This window comes from Cannabis sativa, chromosome 4 (assembly GCF_029168945.1).
Source record: "Cannabis sativa cultivar Pink pepper isolate KNU-18-1 chromosome 4, ASM2916894v1, whole genome shotgun sequence".
In the NCBI taxonomy this organism is placed as follows: Eukaryota; Viridiplantae; Streptophyta; class Magnoliopsida; order Rosales; family Cannabaceae; genus Cannabis; species Cannabis sativa.
This window is the reverse complement of record NC_083604.1, coordinates 75,903,303-75,922,090: the sequence shown is the minus strand read 5'-3', so window position 1 is coordinate 75,922,090 and position 18,788 is coordinate 75,903,303.

Here is an 18,788-nt window from a genome sequence, read left to right as displayed (position 1 = left end):
TCTATGGAAATAAAATTTCAGAATGATGCAATGGTTGTATACTTAATGTAAATCATTACTAGATTCATGGATGACCTAATCGAAATCTTAAGAAAAGCTAGAACTGCTAACCCTGATTTGCATGTTTGTTAGCTATTCTAAGTGATTAGGGTGGAGCATCCCATAGTCATTAGATAAGAAAGTGTTTGTTTAAACAAATACCACCTTTTCTAAGAAAATGACTAAGTCTGAAAATAAAGTAGCAAATAAAGGAGATATTTTTTATTGATTCCATAAGTGTTCTATCATCTTATTTTACAAGATGATCCCACTGCCTCTGTTGTCTTAACACAACTGAAGAGGTCTATACCATTTAGTTTTCTTTGACATAGTACCTTGTTGTAGTGGGAGAGTTTCTAGGAACTCACCCTTCTCATGACTTGGAAGATACTAGTGATTAAAGTCCATTGTGAGTTTAAACAAGTAGTGGATTGTCAAGATAAGAAACTAAGAAGGAAGCCAAGAGAACTATAGTTTGATCCATTCACATGGAGTAACCTAAAGTTTTCTATTACAAGGACATGATAGGAAATTTTCGTTCATAAGTCTATTCAATGGACTTAACAAAAGTTCTTGTTCCTAGTATTGTAGGTTTGAGTTTATCTAAACCTATGGCTTATGGTATACCTGGTAATTACTTACTCTAATGCAAGCATGAGATGCTGAAGCATTTTCTTTCTAATGGCAATCTATAGAAGCTTCACAACTTCTTAGATATAGATTTTATTTATCTAAGGAAAAGTCTCAACTATTCCAGAGAAAATAAAGCCATGAAAGAATTTCTTGAATCAACAGTGAGAGGTCTCAGATATGCTTTTGTATGCCTTAGACCAGACACCTGCTGTTGAGTGGGAGTAATGAGTAAGTATCTGATTAATCCAAGAAAAGAACATTGGAAGACAATCAAGTAAATCTTAAGATTAAGAAGAGGAACTATATGTTAGTCAATAAGGGTGGTTTTGAAACTCTTAGACTACACCACATCAGATTTCGAGACTTGCCTGTGTGCTAGAAAGTCTGCTGATGAGATGGTGATTACCTTGAGGGTGGAGTAGCGATTTTGGAGAAGTGTAAAAACCTATCTGAAATCTCTTGGTCTACCAGAGAGAGACTGAATGTTAAAAGTTGCAGGAAAGATACTTATTCAGTCTAAGGAAAGTTCTATACATTTGTGGCACTGTTCCAACTTGCCTTAACTACTAGGGTTACTTCCTGAATAACCAAAGAGTAGTTGCCCAAAAGTATAGAATCCAGTATCCCAAGAAAGTAGACATATAGAGAGGAATTTCACATTATCAAGGATTTTGTGATTAAGGAAGAGTAATGGTGGAGAAGAAGTTGTGTTTAATTCAACCTGTCAGATCCCATTACGAGGAGTTTACTACTATTACACTTGATTGGTATATCAAGGTGTTAATGATTATTTGAAATGCACTTTTTGTTTTATATTAGTGCAAGTGGGAGTTTGTTGGGTTTTATGCCCTAAATAAAACTCATTTCATATAATCAGATTTACTTTTTAATAAAGATCAGAAATAACATTTTATGTTGCATGGTTCACATGATTTATTATGATTATATGTATATAATGTATGAATTCTTTTTAAGTCCAGAACATATGAGTTGGTTAAAGATTATAGTGTTGTCAGCACAGTGGAATATAATCTTAAATTATATGTTCAAAAGTTGATTCCCTGATTTGTCAGAACACTGGATTTAGACTGACATGGTATAATCAGCGATAGGTATTCTTACACCTTGGAAAAGTGTTATGTCCTTTCCAGGGCATTGGCAAAGTTTACCAGTATCGGATGTATGGAGTATACATCGGAAGGGACCGATATTGAACTTTGATTAGATATGTTAAAATTTACCGTAATATCTATTCAATTCAATATCACCTGTTGATCCTAGATCAAATGATCGAAATCCTGATATGGTTAGGCTCAGTCTCAAGAGTGTTATTCGTGTTCTTTGATTTGTTAGTTAAGCCCTCTTCTGAGTCAGGGCAATACATACATTTTGGGAACACGGTAGTGCAATTGAGTGGGAGCGCTAACATAAATATAGAATCTATAGCTTCTATTTGGCAAATAGAAGTAAAGGATGATTTCCTTCGAGCTTAACCAAACGAAGATAAATGGTGGAGATCTCATTTCACTTAGGTGAAATATCATTTATACAGGGTTAAGTGTTTTAAGGATAAAATACATCGTAGGGTGTTACGGTAATTTAATCCTGTACAGTGTAAATCATCTATATAGAGGATCATTGATCACATTAGGGTTATAACAATGGATAACTAATGACGTGTCTATATCGTAGAACATATAGAGCGTTTCTATATGACTAAGAGTGCAATTCCAAGTTCTAAGTGTGGATTCAATGAGGAATTAATAAGTTAGGGAATTTACTAATTCGGTTCGACTTATTGGAAGCTCGATTATATAGACCCATGGTCCCCATACTAGTTGAGACCATACTGCTTGTAAGACTCAGTTAATTGATTTTAATTAATCAATTATAATTCTAAAAGTTAGACTATGTCTACTTTATGAATTCTCACAGTTTAAGGATGAAATCGTAAAGAAAATGGTTTCTAGGTTTAATTATTAATTGAGAGACTTTTCATGTCTAATTAATAATTATTTTAAATGACAATATTATTTAATAATCTATTTTAGTTATTAAATAATTAGTTTTGGCATTTAAATGATTAGAATTGGAAAAATGGCATTTTTGGAGAAATTGAAATAAAATTGAGGAAACTGCAAAATCCAAGTGAGGCCCATATCACCCTATGGCCGGCACCTCTTTGTGTGTTTCCCAATTATTATTTTCAATTTTAATTGCCATGTAATTGCTAATCAAAACCTAGCAAAAATAGGAAAGTGGTTGATCACACTAAATAAGGCAGTTAATTGATTACACAGTAATTAAGGAAACTGTTTTATTTGGAAAGTTATGCTCTCCCTTCTCCCTATATAAAGCAACCCTTGTTCTCTTCTCTTGCAAGTCTTTGTATGAAGCCATAAGCCACGAAATTCAAGAGAGAAAAGAGAGAAAAATTCGAAATCCTTGTGAGATGAGTAGTGCCCACACACATCAAGTGGTATCTCAATCATAGTATGGAAGACTATGGAATTTCTGCATCAAAGAAGGAGAAAAGAAGATCCAGGTTCAGATCTTGGTGATGCTCTGCTACAGAAAGGAATCAAGGGCTAGAGATCTGAACGGAAGGAGTCATAATATTCCGCTGCACCCACTGTAAGGTTTTCTGACTTTATATGTGTTTATTTTCATTGTTTTAGAATTCATATTAGGTTGTTAATCCAACATACTTGTTAGTAAATCTAGATCCTGGTAAAATTCTTTCCAACAGGAACACCCGTAACACTTTCTCCAACAAAATAGTACAAACCATGTTTGTATTCTCCCTTAATTACCATTAGAGATCCTTTTAAAACCTTGACACAATTCTCATCAATTTTGACTGTACAACCTTTAGCAGCAAAAGAATCAATAGAAGTTAAATTTCTCTTCATATCAAGAACATACCTGACATTAGTTAATGTTCTTTGAACATTGTCATGTATTTTGATGATGATAGTACCAGTACTCTTTAACAAACAGGCCTTGTTGTCTCCAAGAAGTACATTTTCACTATTTTTTTCTTCAAGAGAGCTGAATAAAGTTTTGTCTGGACACATATGAAAGGTACATCCAGAGTATAAAATCCAATCTTTTCTTGACTATGTTTCTGTAGCAACAAGCACATGTGCATAATCATAACCATCAGTGGTCAGACTAGCCTCACTCTTGCTACCTTTCACATTCTTGTCTTTGTTCTTATCCCTAAAAGTGTAACATTCATCCTTGAGATGACCTTCTTTCTTACATTAATTGCAAAACTTTCCTTCTTTGAATTTGAATTATTAAAACCATTTTCCTTGTTATTGCGATTCCTTTGTTGATTTCCACTTGAACTGTTTCTCTGTAACCTCTATTTTTATTAGACTTACCTCAAGCCAATAAGCCTTCCCCATTTGATCCACTCTTATCATAAGACTTCTTCTAAGTCTCTTTGGAATTCAATCCAACTTTAACTTCGGATTGCAAAGTCTCATTCCCATACAACATAATGTCAACGGAATGTTCATAAGATCTTGGTAGTGAACTTAATATAGGCCAATTCCTTGATCTTCTTCTTCAAGAATGATCTTGTTGAACTCACAATGTGCTTACTGAGTTCACCAGATTCTTCCATTCTTAAGGTGTACAACCTTTTCTTCAGATATAGCTTGTTAGCTAAAGTCTTTTTCAAATAGATTGAGGACAGTTTGTTTCACAATCCAATTGCAATGGTCTCACCAGAAATCTCTCGGAGAACTTCATCTCTAAGACTCAAGAGGATGGTACTATGAGCCTTCTTCTGGATCTCTTTAACCTTCTTATCATCATTGATGTCTTTGAGACCTTCTAGTTGATCAATAGCTTCTAATATGCCGTAGTGCACCAATAGAGCACACATTTTGAGCCTCCATTGACTAAAATCATTCTCACCAGTAAACTTGTCGATTTTGAATTTTGTTGAACTCATCTTGATCGAGTCTTGATCATCAAACCCTAAATCTTGATCCTTGAATCTCGATACTCTAATACCACTTGTGGCATTTTAATCACCTCGAAAATAATCAAGAACAGAAATGATAATTAGTGCAGTAACATGAACTAACTAATCAAGAGAAAAAAAGAAACAAAAATCAAATCACATTAATTAAACAAGGTTCAATCAGTTGCTTGGCAGTGGCAACTGTCTATTTCCCAGATGGAACAATCTTTGACTTTAATCTTTATTGATTCAAACTTGGTGTTACAATGGTGATAATCACCAACAGCTATGAACTTACAAGAGAACCGAGTTATATAGCTTAATTTATGTACAGAAAGAATTTTGAAGAGGAGGAAGAAGAAGTTTTGAAAAAAGTTATCTTTGACTGTAGAAAAAGTTAGTATTTAAAAACAATGTTCAAGAGTGTTGAAAAACCAGTATTACCCCAACTAATTTAACTGTTAGATTAAAACTTTAAAAAATTTACTGATTGTAACTGAATATACTAGTTAGACCAATTAACTAATTTTAATTAACATCATAGTTAAATTATTAAATTAGAAAATTTTATACTAACATCATAGTACGTATGTCTATATATAGGCGGTTTATAATAGTCAAGTAATATTGTTTTCCTTTTTTTTTTTTTTTGAAGAATAATATTGTTTTTCTTAATTAGTAGAGAGTAAATTTCAAAGGCCGACTAATATTAGAATTTTATGTTTAAATATGCCATCTATATTGCTTTGTGGCTTAATTAAGATAATCTTAATTTGCAAATGATTATATATGTAGAAATTCGATTTTGAGCCAATAAAAAAAGTGTACCATTTTTTTACAGGCATATAAAATAATGGGACTTTTTTATTTTTACACTTCAAAACAATTTTTTTTTTTAATTTTTACGGAATTCTACATAGAAACTTCTATTGCAACTAGCGGGGCAACTTAAATCACAACCAAAAAAACCGTAAATTTGAAAAAAAAAAATGTTGAAAAATAATATATGAGGTAATTTCCCTAAAATAAAAAGGCGTATACATATTTGGTATCTTATGTTTTATTCAAATATAGGTTTGGTATTCTGTATTTTTAATAATGCTTATTTGGCAGTCTGTGTTTTTAAACCATACATATAATTGGTACTCTAAACTTAAAATTTTTTGATAAAATTTTATCAATACAATTAAATTGTCTTTAATTTTATAAATTCTGGATTCAAATTTAATTATTTGATTACATATATCTAAAAACTATTTGATTACATATAACTTAGGGTTTAGGGTACCAAATAATTATTATTAAAAACACAAAATATCAAATATATTTTTCGATAAAAGTCAAGGTACTAAATCAATATATTCCCTAAAATAAATTATGGTTTGAGTTTTATTTTTAATATTATTTTTTAAAAATATTTTTTATTATAAAATATTCTAAATATTTATAATATATATTATATGCTGTATAAATTATGTATTTTTTTTATTTATTTATGAATAAATTATATTTTCCATAAGTGAAAAATATAAATAAGATGCATTTTTTTAGGAGATACATAGCACCAATTCTTAGAAAAATAGTGTGTTTTGTAATATTTTTTAATTTTTTATTTTTGTAATTCGAAAAGTAAACATATTTTCTAAAAACATGCTCTATAAATTATTTTTTTTATTTTTTAATTGAGAATCAAAATTTTTAAAATTTTGAAAATAAAAAAAAAAATCACTTTCAAAATTTTTTTAAATAGTTTTTTTTCTTAATCAATATTTTAGACTCCGACTCTAATTCGGACCTGTGGACCCGGACTTAGGCTCTAGCCCCAGTCCTAAACTCAGACTACGGCCCCGGCCCCAGACACGGATCTAGACTTGACTTAAATAAAATTAAAAAATAAAAATTATAAAATACACTTTTATTTTGTATTTTTAAAAATATAAATTTTACTTTTATTTTTATAATTAAAAAATTAAAAAATAAAATTATTACCAAATACCTCCTAACTTTTTTTAAGTGGTAATCACTATTGAATATATAATTCTGTTATAATTAATTGTTTTGAGTATTGTAGCTTGTATAATAATTAATCAAATATATTGTGATAAAAGTAGCATGATATATATCTATTCTATATAAAGTGTGTCTATATAACAGAATTTCTCAGTTTATGAGAAATTCATGGGTAACTTTTTATTTATATATAATAAAATAAAAATAAAACAAATCTAATTAAATTCAAAAAATACGATTAATTATTTTAAAAAAATATTCTATATAAATCCAAAAAATACGATTAATTATTTAAAAAAAATATTCTATATAAAATTTGCCTATATAACAGAATTTTTTAGTTTATGAGAAATGCTTTTTATTTATATATAATAAAATAAAAATAAAACAAATCTCATTAAATCAAAAAAAATATGATTAACTATTTAAAAAAAAAAAAAACCAATGCCTCGACCTCTCTCACAATTTTCGATCAGACCTCACTTGCAATTTTTTTTTTGAAGATATTTGAAATTTTGAATATTATTGATTTAGTTTTAAGGTTTGAGTCGCAACCTATCTCACGATTTTTCTCTCAAATGTCTCTTACGATTTTCTTTTTACATGAAGCGCAGGAGGGGGCCAGGTCTTTGAGCTCACAGTATAGCAGTATAGAGGGGTCACCTTCTATGGAGACCAGAAGATGGAAACCACAAATCTGGTTAGTGAATTCTTCTTTAATTATTTTCAATAACTGTTGTATATTGTTTCGGTAAATTAGCTGAGTATTTTGATTATTACAAGATGAATTGGGTCTTTGTTAAATTAAAGTTATATTGTTGCTAAATTTGTAATCACTACGCAAGTATACACAATCAAGTAGTAAACTCACACAGGTGAGGTCGAACCACAGGGAATTGGACTAATTACTACTAAATTATACTATTGATTCTATCTGGTAAAAGAATACTTTTTATGAATTAAATAAAACAATTCAGGAAATTAAAACTAACAAAAGGAAGATTAATCAAGATAAGAAAATAGGGAGACGAATCCTGTTGTTAAGTTACCAATGTTAATGTTTAAATGCTATCCTTATCTTGAAGTGAATGACAGATTATGAATTAACCTAGCTCTTTTCAGATCTTCTAGGTTCTAAATCTCATGCTCTCTAATTAATCTCTTAATTAAACTAACATGAAATCAGCATTAAGTAATAATCTAAATGTCACAAAGGCTATGTAAATACTTTCGTTTCACATCAAAACCTAGACTATCCAATTTTAGCATTCTCAATTCTCACTTTTCAGATTTCGAATTGAGATCATAAAACATGTAAAAGGTGATCAATCTTGCACATGGAAATTAAACACAAATATGAATAGTATTCACAATCAAGATGGAAGAATGGCAATTATTCATTAACTAGAAAAAAAACTTAAACAACATTCATCATTGTCCCTAAATAGGAGTTTAGTTCAAAACATCCATAATCAAATCCATAATTAACATTGAAACAGAAAATAACATAGAAAAATTAAAGAGAAGAGAAAGAACTAGTTGAAGCAATTGATTCGGTTCGCCACAAGCCGCTCTTCTAGCCTCCTCCTTTGTTTCTAGGGTTCCAATTCTGAATATCCCCTAATTTTCACGAACCCTTGCTATTTAAACCAATTCTCATCTTTAAAATTCGTGAAATTACGAAACTGCCCAAAAATCCCGTCACTGGGTGCCCGTCGCGACTGGCAAAGCCCCCGTCGCGACGGGGTTAAGCAGATATGTCTCAAAATTCTCTCTGCCTTTTCCAGTCGCGACTAGCAAAGTCCCAGTCGCGACTGGAGTGCAGTTTGAGTTCTTGGAGATGTCTCTGCCAATTCCCGTCGCGACTGGCAAATTCCCCGTCGCGACTGGAACTGGCAGCGACACCAATTTTGGATTTTCTTCTCGATTCTTTCGCCATTTCGCCTCAATTCTTGTACATACTTTCTTTAAATGCCCGAGGACCTGAAACAAGAGAATCAAGCGTAATATAGCCCTAAAACTAGAAACAAAGAGCGAAAACTAACCGAAATATGACCCGAATCTTAGACTAATTTTAGCCTAACATATATAAATTTCAATCATCGTTCGACCTAGCTAAGGTGTTTGATTAAATGTCTTAATGGAAAAATGATAGTATTTTGAGAGTTTTAAATGGGTGATATCTATGTTAGCAGTAGTACTAGCTTTGTTATTAGTAAAATTTATGATATAGTAGAAGTGTTTAATTAAATAATTCATTACTTAAAACAGACCATGTAATTCCTTCCCTTAAACCTCAATGGAGGCATGGTCTTTCAAAGAGTATAAACAAAGGTAACAGCTACTAACTATGTGTATTTACTAATCTCATATTTTACTCTTTTATTGAATGTGGCTATATAACAAAATTTTTTATTGGGTAATTTTTTTTAAAAAAGTTTTCTATTCAAAAATAACAGTTTTTTTTTATTAAGATGTATTTTAAAATTAATTTTTAAATAAATTAAGATTACTTTTAATAAATAGTTAAATTTTATTGGAGTTTTAATAGTTATTTAAATAATTAAATTATGTGGATCTACTTGAGACACTAATTGTATTTGACAAGATAAGTCATTTTATTTTTTCTTTTTAATTTTATCTGTTAGAAGTATTTAGTTTTCTATAAATTCCATCTTTTGATGCTTATTTTGTTTATCTATAGTGAAAATAAAATATAAATTTACAATAATATTTATTTGCTCATTATTTTTATTTTTCATTCGTATTGTTTGTTTATGTGCAGTTAAAATACTATTATTCTTTCAAGCTTTTAGGGAAAGGATAGCAAATTTTGAAACAAATTGCGTGACGCTAATGATGACAATAGATTGCAGTTTGTTACCAAAATTTTATAACTATAATTGCTTTTACTATATAAAATAGAAAATACCTAACATAAAAATTTATTATACGTAGCATTTTACTAGTATTAATATATATATATATATTATGCAAATTCATCAAGGAGAAAAAGTTAAAAATTAGAGTAAAATATATGTATCATAATACAGTCAGTACTTTAATATTGTCATTTATAATAAAATTGTACTATGCTCGACAGTGTGGATGGGCGCCAATATGATATTTGTACAATGCCATATATGTTACTCAGTAATTGTATTTAAATTATTAATGCCCTATTGGTAGGTTTCACCTATATATGAAAATAAACATAAATATAATATTGTTACCAGCAAATACTATATGCCTACATTTATATAGATCCTTAAAATTTACAACAATTATGATTTTATTACAAAGCAACAGATACCTCTTACCTAATTTATAATTATCCAAATTAATTTACTTTATTACTTATACATTAATTTACATTCCAACCTTAAATTAATTAGCTGTTATGCTGTAATTATCTCAAACCACACACAAAAGATAATAATGATAATAGCAATATGCAATTAGGGTTGCTTTTGAATATATCATCTCATCATCATTTGCTTTTTTAATGATAAATATATTACATATATATAAATAAATAAAAAATTGGAAATAAAAAAGAAATTGGAAATTGTAATTTTGGTGAGAGAGAGGGATCGATGGAGTAGAAAATTAATATGTTTATCCTCCAAAACCAAGAAGAGAAGAGAGAAACAAAGGAAGGACCAATATAATATGGCCAGTCATTGATTCTTTACTTATATTTCATATTTCAATGTAACAAGAGATGTCACTTTCATCAATTGTGTTTGTGTGTCTTTACACGCCATATATATTTATATATGTATATATACCATATTTTCTTACCAATTAATAATCCTATATCTATGCATTGCTGTTAGGAGAAATGTTAGTCTAGTAGTAGTTAACATTTCTCCTGTTAAAACCTTGGCTAATGCTTTGTCATAGTTAATTAGCAGTAGTCTTTTATAATAGTTATATTACCTTAAAGAATAAAGAGAAATGTTATAGTTACACTCAATAATAATATACATCTAATTATTTCTTCTAACTGAACTTGTAAATTGATCTTATTTTGCTTTGCATGTCTAATAGAGCTTCTTTAAACTAGCAAGCTCACATTTCAAATAATAATAATAACATGGAAAATGGAAGGAAGCCTATATGTAGTCAAGCACTGAAATCTACAATTCTTACATGCAAAATAGTGCATTAATTAATATAAGTAATGATACAGAACAGTTATTCCTCCAAGTAAAAAATAAATATTTTAAAATTAAATTGGAAAGATTTAAGATTAATTGGTCTATCTATCTCCAATAAATTAATTATGTATAGTGTACGTAGTCCAATGAAGATTTAAATAGATGTAATAAATGTTTTTATATTTTTAATTATTATTATTGGCATTGAATGTGACATAAATACTGATTGTCTTCTGGTGGCCTGGTCTTCTTGCCCTAATATTATTGCCTGCCACACTGTTCATTGACACCAATTGACTGCTGTACATATATATATACATAAAATAAATGTATGCATGCTTATACATAAAATGAATTTAATTTAATAAATTTTCCTAGCTATATAGCTATCCATATGGTTTATTTGTCTTGTTTGGCCACAATATTAACATAATATATATTGAGTAGCAGGAAACTGACGAAAATCTTATATGAGAGGGGGTTGGACCACTTTCTCCATATAAATATAAAATCCATCTATATATATATCTTCAAATGTGGACCCCACGTACTATACCTTTTTCTCCTATTTTTAGTTGTGTATATGTCTGTGTCTATATATATTTATGTGTTTATATAGACAGAGGGACATAGAATGAGACTGAATGAGCTGGTGGTTTAATTGGACCATTCATTTCATATATATATCCATGGAACCATAGCTCAGTCCTTGCATGCATGGGCTCACCCAAGCCAACATTTATTATTACTTGTTAATAAATTATATATATATTTATATATATGTAGGTGTCATGCATGTAGTGTCAAAATTATTTTTTGTAGTAAATTTACTAATACCAAAGTAAAGAATAATTAATACAAAACAACTACACATGTCACAAAGCTCAAAATCAATATTTATCTACGTTTTCTTTTAAGGGAATGAAATTATATATCCTGTTAGTATATTATTATTTTTTTATTATTTATGTAACAATTAAATATTTTCAAAATCACATATTCACGGTACAAAAAAACCATTATATTTTTGACAAACATTCCTCTTATACTCCTTATTTATGAAAATAAGTATAACTTATCAAAAATTAAACTTAAATTACGTAATACTTTGAAACATTTCCTTAAATTTTCCCGAAAATATCTCATTGATCGAATCCTACCCTTAAAATTCTAAGACATATTGTTGCTATAATTTTAAACACTACGCAAGTATACGCAATCAAGTAGTAAATCTCACACAGGTGAGGTCGATCCCACAGGGAATTGGATTAAATACCACTAAATTACACTTATGATTCTATTCGGCAAATCGAAAGCAATTATGATTTAAAAAACAGTAAAATATAAAAGTAATTCAGAAAACTTAATAACACAATTTAAAGTTGAGCAAGATGAGACAATAGGGAGGAGAATCCTGTTGTTGTTTACCCAAATCGTTAATGCTTAATTACTATCCTATTCTTGGAGTGAATGACAGATTATGAAATAACCTAGCTCCTTTCAGATCTTCTAGATTCTAAATCACATGTTATCTAATTAATTCCTTAATTAAACTAACCTGAAATCAGCATTAAGCAATAATCTACTCGTCACATAAGTCATGCAAATACTTTCGTTTCACATAGAACATCGATTATCTTAATTTTAGCATTCTCAATTCTCACTTTTCAGATTTTGAATTGAGATCATAGAACATGCACAAGGTGATCAATCTTAAACATGAAATTAAGAACAAATTAAGATAATTTCACACACAAGAATTGAGGAATGGTAATTAAACATTAACTAGGCAAAACATTAAACAACAATCATCATCCTCCCTAAATGGGAAATTTAGTTCAGAAACAAATCCATAACCATTCCTATAGCAATATTCAACATAAATAAATTAAAGAAGAATAAAGAAAAGAACTGTTGGAGGATGAATTCTGGATCTTCACTTGAATCTCTATGCTCTTCCTGCCGCTCTCAGCTGTGTTTTAGGGTTCTAAATCGCTCTCCCTGACTTTCAATCGCAGTTTTCTATTTATAATTGAAATTTAGGGTTCGATGGACGAAAATGCCCCTGGTCCGTACGGGATCTCGCCGCGGCCAAGCTTCCTCTCGCCGCGGCGAGAAATTGCCAAATTTAGGCTCTCTCTGTATCTCGTAACTCGCCGCGGCGAGCCTCTTCATCGCCGCGGCGACTGATGCTTCTGAATTCTCGAGATCTAGCCGCGGCCAAGCTGTGTTTAGCCGCGGCCAGATATGCACAAAAACTCAAAAATTGAGTTTTCTTCGGCTCAGCACGTCTTTTAATGAATTTCTGCACCCGAGACCTCTTTTATTCCAAAGAACCTGAAAACATAGAAAACAAGCGTAATTCCGTCCCAACACAGCTAAAAACGCACATAAATTGGATCCAAAACATAGGCTAAAAATAGCCTAACACATATTCTTCTAATACACAAAGAAAATTTCTAGTCACACTAAATTTGTACACCCAAGACGTAACGCAACATAAAATATATAAAACTAACATGAATAGATTGACTAAAACTTACAGTATAGTGAGTTGAGCTCGTCTCGTGGCGATGAACCTTACATGTTAGGGATGGCCATAGATTCTTTAGGACAATATTGCTCTGATACCATTTGCATCGTCCCCGCTTCAAGTCTCTGCTAGGCCCTTACACCCACAAAATGATGGCTCTTATAAACAAGTACGTCACTCTGGCTACTTCCTGGAATGACGACTAACCCTACAGACCAACACAAGTGTTTCTAGCATGTTTTGTCCTCACTCGCACGCTTCCTGAGAAAACTTCTCAGGAGGTCACCTATCCTGAAATTATCACAGGACAAGCACGCTTAACCATGAAGTTCTTTCGTGATGGGCTACCAAAAAACAAGATGCACCTTATTTTTCGGTAGCCCATCACGAAAGAACTCCACGGTTAAGCATGCTTAACCTGGAGTAATTTCAAGATGGGTGACCTCCTAGAAAGTTTTCCTAAGAAGTGTGCGAGTGAGGACAAAGCATGCTGGAAACACTTGTATTTGTTTGTAGGGTCAGTCGTCATTCTATGAAGCAGCCAAAATGACATACTCGTGTATAAGAGTCATTATTCCATGGGTGTAAGGGCCCAATGGAGGCTTAAAACAGGGATGTTACAAACAGTATCAAAGCTTTGACCCAGCCAGAAGTGTGGTCAACAAGGACGTTGGACCCCCAAAAGGGAGTGATTGTGACAGTCAAAGCCCTGTGATCTGAAGGGGAAAGACTGGGAGCTATGCAATCTCACATCGCTTGGGGAATGTCATGTGTGATGATTCTGAGACGATGTAGGTATGGGACTAGATAGTTGAAGATGGCTTAAATGGATTGATTAGTACTACTTATAACAACAAGGTGTATCTTTTTTTTGGTAGCCCATCACGAAAGAACTCCACAGTTAAGCGTGTTTAACCTAGAGCAATTTCAGGTGACCTCCTGGGAAGTTTAATTTCCCAAGAAGTGTGCGAGGATAAAGCATGCTGGAAACACATGTATTGGCCGGTTTATAGGGTCAATCCGATGTTGTTGCCGGAATAGTCTTCGGAGCTTCGATAGCCACAGGATCGGTGGAAGCCATTGATGACGTTAGTAAGCAGCAACTGATACCATGTAGAAATTGAGAAACAGAAACAGAAAATTTCTGTAAAAACCTAAAAATGATGATAGTTTAATAAAGCTTAATCACCAATTTATGAATAACTATTATTTATATAGTCGGTGTTGCATAGGCAAAATGCAGTTGTATAAAAAAGAGTATTAACTACTCTTATAATAAAAACAAGAAACTAAACTAACTATTTAACTGAATCAGTTAGAGGTAATCTTTACACTATTAATTACCACTATAGATTGCTGATCATTCATTCATTCAATCTTTTCCAGAATCTGTAAATTGTTTGTGTTGGACCACCACTACTACGTACTGTCTTTATATATATTTACCAGGGTGGTGTATATAAATTTACTAATTATATATGAGATCTAGTACTGACAAAACAAACCTAGCTATAAATAAGCTAGCTTTTTTGAAAATTCAAAACGAAACCATATGATTATGAAACTACGTACGTACACAATTAATAATATAAAGACATACATATATGTAGTACGTACATATAGCTACTATTCTATACGTGTTACTACTTCCAGTTTTCACATGTAGACTATAGTTCACTAATTAATTTATTAATTCTGTGTAGCAGGCTTTTATAATAATGAATTAATACATATAACACTGTATATATATTTCTCTTTTAATATCAATCAATGATTCACTCTTCATGATATTTGAAACGGCCTTTTCTTTATCTATATATCTCATTACTGTTGCAAAATCATGGTTACATGTTCTAGCTATGAATTAAGAAGAGTAGTATATATATATATATATAGTACTACCAATATATATATATACCAATTAATTATTAAAAACATTAAATAAAATATTATCAACAAAATCAAACTATTTGTGAAGTAGTTGCCACTTATTGTTGGCGGTTGACAGTTAATTCCTAACTGTCTAGGTGTCATAGGAGTTAGTTAACTTCCTAACTAATTGTACCTAACTAACTGCCGAGTATATAAGGCATTAGTTAATCCTAGTTTAGTTAGCTTACTCTTAATCAAGACACTTGTATATATGTAAATACAATTTGATTCATTCAATAAGATTCATACAGTTTTACAACTTGTGTTGGTTGATTACTCTGTTTTCTGGTTTTGGTTACTGAGTTAGAGTTCTGTCCAAGAACTCAGGTTGCATGAGGCAACAATTCGAAGCTGCATTCCTAACAGTTTGGTATCAGAGCTGGACGGGTTCTTAGGCTTGATTCGAGAAAGGCCAAGCGTGACAAGACGTGAAGAACATCCAGGGAAATTATGGGAAGTGCTAAGTTCGATTTGGAGAAATTCACAGGGAAGAACGACTTCGGATTATGGAGGGTGAAGATGAGAGCATTACTGGTACAACAGGGAATTCAAGATGCTCTTCTTGGAGTTGAGAAGATCAGAGACAAGACTGAGAAAGAAAAGATCGAGATTATGGAGAAAGCACACAGTGCTATAATCTTGAGTCTTGGTGACAAAGTCTTGAGGGAAGTTTCAAAGGAAACTACAGCTGCTGGTCTTTGGACAAAACTCGAAGGTCTGTACATGACTAAATCCCTTGCAAATCGATTGTTCTTGAAACAAAAGTTGTATTCCTTCAAGATGCAACCTGGAAAGGGAATTGAAGATCATCTTGATGATTTCAATAAAATCATTCTTGATTTGGAAAATATTGATATCAGCATAGAGGATGAAGATCAAGCAATTATTGTTCTTAACTCACTTCCCATGGAAAGTTATGAACACTTCATAGATACTATGATGTATGGGAGAGATTCCTTGACTTTGGAAGAGGTTCAAAGTGCTCTTATGTCAAAGGAATTGAAAAGAAAATCAGAGTTAAGAGAAGAACAACCTGGAGAAGGATTGTTGATTGTTCGAGGAAGGACTGATCAAAGGGAAAACCAGTACAATCAAAACCAAAAGAAAGGAAAACAGAAAGGAAAGTACAAAAAGAAATGCTACATTTGTCACAAGACTACTCATTTTAAGAAAGACTGTCCTGAACTCAAGAACCTGAATATGAATCAAAGAAACAACTATCACCAAAAACATGGAAGTGCAGATGTTGTTGGTGTTTGGGATGACAGTGATGGATATGAAAGTGCAGGGGTGTTAGTTGTTACAAATGAAGACTCTGGAGTAGATTGGATCATTGATTCTGGTTGTTCATTTCATGTTTGTCCAAACAGAAATCAATTTTCCAACTACAGAAAGATTGATGGAGGAACAGTGAGATTGGGAGACAACAGATCTTGTGCTATAGTTGGAATTGGATCAGTAAAGGTTCAGTCATCAGGAGGAATCGAAAATGAGTTGTTACAAGTCAGACATGTACCAGAAATAAAGAAAAATCTCATTTCAGTGGCTATGCTAGACAAAGATGGATGCTCAATCAAGGTGGAAAATGGTGTTCTTAATGTCAAAAGAGATGAAAAGATCATCATGACAGGTGCTATAATGAATGGTGTTTACATCTTAAAAGGTAATTCTCCCTCAAATCTAATTTCTGTTGCTTCTAAAGAAATGCATAATTCCTTTACACTTTGGCATAAAAGACTTGGTCATGTAAGTAAAAAGGGATTAGAAGTTCTAAGCAATAGAGGTTTACTTGGAAAGAATGTAATCAAAGACTTAGATTTCTGTGAACAATGTGTCTATGGTAAATCTACTAAGATTAAGTTTGGAATAGGTTTACATAACACAAAATCTACTCTAGATTACATTCATTCAGATTTGTGGGGACCATCAAGAACAATGTCTAGGGGAGGAGCTAGATATTTCTTGACTTTCATTGATGATCATTCTAGGTATGTTTGGGTTCATATACTCAAAAATAAGAATGATGCTTTCAATACCTTTAAAGATTGGAGAACTTTACTTGAAACACAAACTGGAAGAAAAATTAAGAAGTTAAGGACTGACAATGGCTTAGAGTTTTGTGCAGATGATTTCACTAACTTTTGCAGAAAGAATGGAATAGCAAGGCATAAAACTGTTCCTAGAAACCCTCAACAGAATGGTCTTGCTGAGAGAATGAACAGGACCATTCTGGAGAGAGTTAGATGCTTGCTAATTCAATCTGGTTTGCCAAAGGATTTCTGGGCAGAGGCAGTCATGACAGCTTGCCATTTAATCAATAGGTGTCCATCATCTGCAATAGATTTCAAGACACCAATTGAAGTGTGGACAGGGCATACTGCTAACTACAATCAATTGAAAACTTTTGGATGCATAGCATATGCCCATATCAGACTTGACAAGTTGGAACAAAGAGCCAGAAAGTGTGTTTTCTTGGGCTATCCAGAGGGTGTTAAGGGTTATAAGATGTGGAGCATTGAACCAGGAAATCATCAGAGATATTTTGTTAGTAGGGATGTTGTGTTTGATGAAAGCTCTGTTTACAAGGATACACTAAAACCTGCAACAAGATCTGAAAATGAAAGCTGTTCAGAGAGATCCAGATTTGAGGTGGAACTTGGTTCAAGTTCTCAACAACTAGATCATCAGTCTGAGATAGAAGATGATGATGAATCTGGAACACAGCTAGATGAACCAGTTGGTGAAATCGAAACAGATGCTGACACAGGGTTGCAGCATTACCAGTTGGCTAGGGATAGAGCCAAAAGAACTTCAAAGGCACCTACCAGATTTGGCTATGCAAGCATTGTTCACTTTGCTCTAAATGTTGCAGAGATGAGTGAAAATGAGCCAAAGTCTTACAAGGAAGCTATGAGTTGTTCAAATAGCAAGAAATGGGGCACTGCAATGGATAATGAAATGGATTCATTAGTGAAGAATAGGACATGGATTCTGGTAAGAAGACCAAAAGATGGGAGAATTATCAGTTGCAAATGGGTTTACAGGCATAAGGACATGATTCCAGGGTGTGACTCAGCCAGATTTAAGGCTAGATTGGTAGCAAGGGGGTTTACACAAAGAGAGGGTATAGATTATACTGAGATATTCTCACCAGTGGTAAAGCACACATCAATTCGAATGTTATTAGCTTTGACAGCTATAGATGACTTAGAATTGGAACAAATGGATGTAAAAACAGCTTTCTTGCATGGAGAATTAGATGAGGAAATTCACATGAAGCAGCCAGAGGGTTATGAAGTAAAAGGGAAGGAAGACCATGTGTGCTTACTTAAGAAATCACTCTATGGTCTCAAGCAATCTCCTAGACAATGGTATAAAAGATTTGATGAATACATCACCAAATCTGGTTTTAAGAAAAGTGTTTATGATTGTTGTGTGTATGTCAAGAGTGCTGGTGTTAGATCTGTGGTGTTTCTTTTGCTATATGTGGATGATATGC